Source organism: Nannospalax galili, unplaced genomic scaffold, assembly GCF_000622305.1.
Source record: "Nannospalax galili isolate Female #2095 unplaced genomic scaffold, S.galili_v1.0 scaffold809, whole genome shotgun sequence".
Classification (NCBI taxonomy): domain Eukaryota; kingdom Metazoa; phylum Chordata; class Mammalia; order Rodentia; family Spalacidae; genus Nannospalax; species Nannospalax galili.
In genome coordinates, this window is record NW_008360015.1 from 1,059,280 (window position 1) to 1,064,916 (window position 5,637).

Genomic DNA, 5,637 nt, shown 5'->3' on the forward strand with positions numbered 1-5,637 from the left:
GGAGACCCTGTCTCAAAAAGACCAAAAAAAAGAAAAAAGAAAAAAAAAAAGGATGAACTACCTTGGCTCCCATTACTCATTCAAAAATTTATTATTTATTTTATGAGTATAAGTGCACCTGTGCATACAATAGCTGTAGAAGCCAGAAGAGGGCTTTAGATCCCCTGGAACTGAGGTTAGGGATGGTTGTTAGCTGTCATGTGATGCTGAGAACTGAACCTGCCCTTTGCCAGAGCAACCAGTGCTCTTAACCACTGAACCATGTCTACAACTACAACCCCCCCGCCACCCCACCCCGCCATCACTCATTTTTTATTATGAGAGTTAGCAAAGTCTTTGGAGCTGGGCTGTCTGAATTTGGATCCCGCATCTGTACTTACTAGGTGTGTATCCTTGGCCAAAGCATTTAAATCCTGTTTCTGTAATATCATCTACAAAATGGGACTAGCAAATATTAAACCATTAATAAAAAAAAAAGAAATCCATGTGGTATGATTCCATTTATATATAATGTCTAGAATGGGTAAAACTTACAGAAACAAGAAATAGCTTAGAGTTGCCAGAGACTGGGGGACTGAGAAATGACTGGAAACAGAATTTCTTTTTCTCTTTTATTACAATTTATTTATTTACCATGTGTGGGGGTATGTGTGTGGGTACATGCATGCCCAGGAACACCAGTGAAGGTCAGAGGACCACCTGTGGGAGTTGATTTTTCTTTTTACCACATGGGTCCTGGGGTTCAAACTCAGGTTGTTGGGCTCAGCAGTATGCGTCTTTACCCACTGAGCCATGTTGCCGGCCCCAGAGCTTCTTTTGTGGGCGATGAAAATGTTCTAAAATTAGATAAAGACTAAAGAGTGATTACGTATAAAGTGCTTAGTGGACTCTGACACATCAAAAGTGATCCACAAGTCATCCATAGATAAAGCTTACCTCTGAAAGAAGGCATACATGCTGATGAGCTTGGGGGAAAAATCTGTATGTTAATATGGTTTTAAAGTGACATTTCATTCTTGAATCTTAACGTCTGTGGTGTACATTTTATAAATCCTGTAATTATCTTACAAAGAGCACCATTATATTGCAGTATAAATTATGTATATTAAAAGCATTTATTTGTTAGATGCAAACTTTGTCATACTGGGTCTCGTTTGCCTTCTAAGTGGGAGGCAGCTCTGAAAAACACGTGGTGATCTACTACCAGGATGTGGAAGGTTCACACAGGTGTTTTGAAGGAGAGTCAACACAGCAATGTTGATAAAGTCAGCTATCATTTAGGATGTGACTGGCAGAGAACTAGGCACTTTGGTGAAATTTAACCTACTTGGTGTCCTGATTTGCCTAACGCTGGATCAAAGTAATTCAATGCAAGAAGGGTTCAAGTTAAAGATAGTCATACAAAACAAAGAGTATCCCCCATTGGGGTCCTGGTAAATGTTTAACAGAAGGCCCCCTAGAGGCAAAGAGCTTTGATTAGTATTTGCCCATTTCCCTGGGCTTATTTTGAGCCATGGACATGAAGTCATCACAGAATCTGGAAGTATTATAATTTCCTGGGAAGATGGACAGTATTATAATTTCCACTATGCAGAAATCATAGATGCAAAGAAGCTCAAGTGCGGGGGCTGGTGAAATGGCTCAGCAGTTAAGAACACTGGTTGTTCTTGCAGAAGACACGAGTTTGAATCCCAGCAACCACATGGCAGCTAACAATTGTCCGTAATTCCAGTCCTAGGGGATCTGACAGCCTCTTCTGACCTCCGTGGGCATTGCACAACACAGGTGCACTTACCTACATGCAGGCAATACATGCATATACATAAAATAAAAATAATAAATAAAAAATTAAAAAAGAAGCTCAAGAGCATAGATAAAGGTGTGTGTGGTGACACACCTGTCATTCCAGCACTTGAGAGGGTGAGGCAAGAGGATGGAGCGTTCCAGGTCAGCCTGAGCTACTTAGCAAGACTCTAAATAAGAAGAAGAGGAGGAGAAGAGGTGGAGGAGGAAGAGGAGAGGCCGTAAAAGGAAGGGGAGGAGGAAGAGGAGGAAGAAGAAGAGGAGGAGAATCAATAGGATTGCAGATGTGCACCACCATTCCCCTTTTGTGTGGTACGGGGATGGAACCCAGGGCTTCCTGCTTGCTAGGCAAACCCTCTACCAACTGAATTGAACCTAGCCCTTAAATAACAATTTCATTAATATGATTCACAAACTGAAATTTCCTAAAGATACTCCTGTCTTTAAAAATGTTTTTACATTTCCTTATTTATTTGTGTGTGTGTGTGTGTGTTTGTGTATACGTGAAGGCAGCTGTCTGTGGAGGCCAGAGGTGTTGAATCCCCTGGAGCTGGAATTGCAGACAGTTGTGAGCCACCTGCTGTGGATGCTTGGAACTGAACCTGGGTCCTCTGGAGGAGCAGAAAGCTCTCTCAACCACTGAGCCCTATTTCCAGTCCTGCCACTGATTGTTTTCTTATTTATTTATTTATTTATTTATTTATTTATTTATTTAAAAATATTTTCTTTTCTTAGAAACGCAAAACAAAATCACAGTTAGGGACTGGCAAGATGGCTCAGCAGGTAAAGGCACTTTGACCAGGATGGCCTCTAACTCACAAAGATCTGCCTGCCTCTGCCTCCCAAGTGCTGGGATTAAAGGTGTGTGCCACCACGCCCGGCTATTTTATCTTTTTAATGAGTGTTTTGTCTGCATGTCTGCATGTATGTAAGTGTATCACATGTGTGCAGTGTCCACAGAGACCAGAAGAGGGTGTCAGATAGAACTGGAGTAACAGGTGATTGTCAGCCACCATGTGGGTATTGGGACTCAAACCCAGATTCTCTGGAAGAACAAGTTTCCTTAGTCACTGAGCCATCTTTCCAGCCTACCACTGATTATTTCCAACAAACTGAGGATAGGGCTGTTTGCACTGAGGATTTTATGGGTTGCACCAAATAAAGACAACCCAACTGGGTGTGGTGGCATGTGCCTTTAATCTCTGCACTCAGCAGGCAGAGGCATTCTCTGTGAGAATGAGGCCAGCTTGCTCTAACAGCAAGTTCCAGGCCAGCTGGGAATATAGGGAGATATTTTTTTTGTCTCAAACAACAACAACAACAATAATAATACCAATAATAATAAAGATAAGTCTTGAAAATGGTACCTTTTTTATGAAGCTGCCAGACATTCACCAGTGAGTTTTCTGGGGATACACTTTTGGGGGACCTCCAAACATGTCACCACTAGTCTGTCCCTCCCTCCTTCCCTTCCTTCCTTTCTTCTTTCAAGACAGAGTCTCATGTGGCTTGGGCTAGCCTCAAACTCACTATGTAGTTGTGGAAAACCTTGAATTTATGATTCTCCTGCCTCCATCTCCTGAGTGCTGGTGTTACAGATGAGACCACCATGCCTAGCTTTACCTGGTACTTGTTTTTATTTTATGAGTGTAAGTATTTTGCCTGCATGAATGTAAGTGTACTGTGTGCATACAATGCTTGTGGAGGCCAGAGAGGGCATCAGAGCCACTGGAACTAGAGTTACGATGGTTGTTAGCCACCATGTGGGTGATGCAAACCAAACCTGGAGTCTTCTCTAAGAACAACCAGTGTTCTTAACTGCTGAGCCATCTCTCCAGCCCCCCACCACCATTTTTTTTATAAACCACCTTGTGTTGTTGTAAATCATCAGCTAATTTCTAGAGTTCTGAAGTTCATTCATACAGTTTTGCCAGTGTCCTTCTCCTTGTTGCCTTTGCTCTTAATAGAATTTACTCAATTGTAAGTTCATATAATTTGGTGGTTTTGTTTTTTCCAGACAATGTCTCATGTAGCCCAGGCTATCCTTGAACTCACTATGTAGTTGAGAATGACTTCGAATTCCTGATTCTCCTGTCTCCATCTCCCAAGTGCTGGGATTACAGGTGTGTGCCACAAATTTCTTTCTTTTTGATTTGTGTGTGTGTGTGTGTGTGTGTGTGTGTGAGAGAGAGAGAGAGAGAGAGAGAGAGAGAGAGAGAGAGAGTGAGAGAGAGAGAGTCCCCCTGTACCCCTGGATGGCCTGGAACTCTCTATGTAGACCAGGCTGGCCTTGATCTCACAGAGATTCACCTGCCTCTGCCTCCTAGATGCTGGGATTAAAGGTGTGGGTCACAATGCTCAGCCATAATTTCATTTTTAAAAATGGCTGTGTTTAGAGGGTTGGGAGATAGCTCAGTTGGTAGACTGCTTGCCTAGTACTGGGTTTAATCTCTGGTATCACATATACCAGGTTTGGTGGCATATGCTTGTAATCTAATCACTTGGGAGGTAGAGGCAGGAAGATCAGAAGTTCAAGGTATCCTCTGCTACATATCAAGTTGGGGGCCAGCCTGAGTTTCATGAGATCTTGCCTAAAAAAAAAAAAAAATCACTGTGTCTAACAACTGTTACACAAAATTTCTAAAGTTTTTTAAAATTTATTGTTTATGTTTATGACTGTTTTACTTGCATGTATATAAGTACACCATGTGTGTGCAGTGCCCTCAAAGGCCAGAAGAGGATCCCCTGGAACTGAAGTTACAGAAGTTGATAGCAGTCATATGGGTGCTGGGACTTGAACCTGGGTCCTTTGCAAGAGCAGCCAGTGCTGTTAACCAATGAGTTATCTCTCCAGCACTGAAGTCCTAAAGACTTAACTGGCTTTCAAGAGTTGCTCCAGTGCTTCACCAACAGGACTCTCCTGGATACCCCATTGGATCCAGTTGAGATCTGCAGACCTTTTGGGTATCTTGTAGGCACCAGATCACCAGAGATGCAACATGCCCAGTACTAAACAGACTCGATATCTTTCAACATGCAGGGCTCCACCAGCAGCTAGCTGGCAGGACACACAGTGCCAGCAGGGTCTTCCAAAAGATAGCTTAGCATGGAGGAAATCTCAGAGAAGGCTGCAGACATGTGCAAACAGTTAAAAGAAATGTTGCATTATCGCTTCTAATCTTAGGGAATCTGCTAACAGCTGTTTTTTTCTGACTCCTGGGTAAAACTTAACTGAGCCAACACATCTTTGTTTTATAAAATCTTTAACTGGACTCTTCAAGACACATAGTGGGCAAGGGTAGAAAGAGTGAGGTGGGAGCCAGGGTAAAGGTTTCCATTAGACACCCTCTGAGGAATGTGCACCTTAACCCGAGCTTGGTGCAAGGAGAAAAACAGTTTGTGTGTGTGTGTGTGTGTGTGTGTGTGTGTGTGTGTGTGTGTGTGTAGGCTCAGTACTTAACTTAGGCATTTATTAAAAACCTCTCTAATGGGATGGGGGAGAAGCATATGCACTGGTAGAGGACCGAGGTTTGGTTCCCAGCACCTACTCTGGCGGCTCACAACCACCTGTAACTCCAGTTCTAGGAGATCTGATTTCTTCTAGCCTCTGTACACGGGCTACATACATATACTTAAGCACAAATGCAAACACATAAAATAAGTATTTTAAAAGACCCATCTAATGACTTAGCTGTGTAAAATGTTATAGAGAAATGAAAACAAAATACCTTCTTTAAATAAACTCTATAGAGAACATACAGGAAATGCTATGTGACTTTCATGCTAAAAATAGTCTAAACAGAACCAAAAGTTCTATATCTTTTAAAAGGAAAT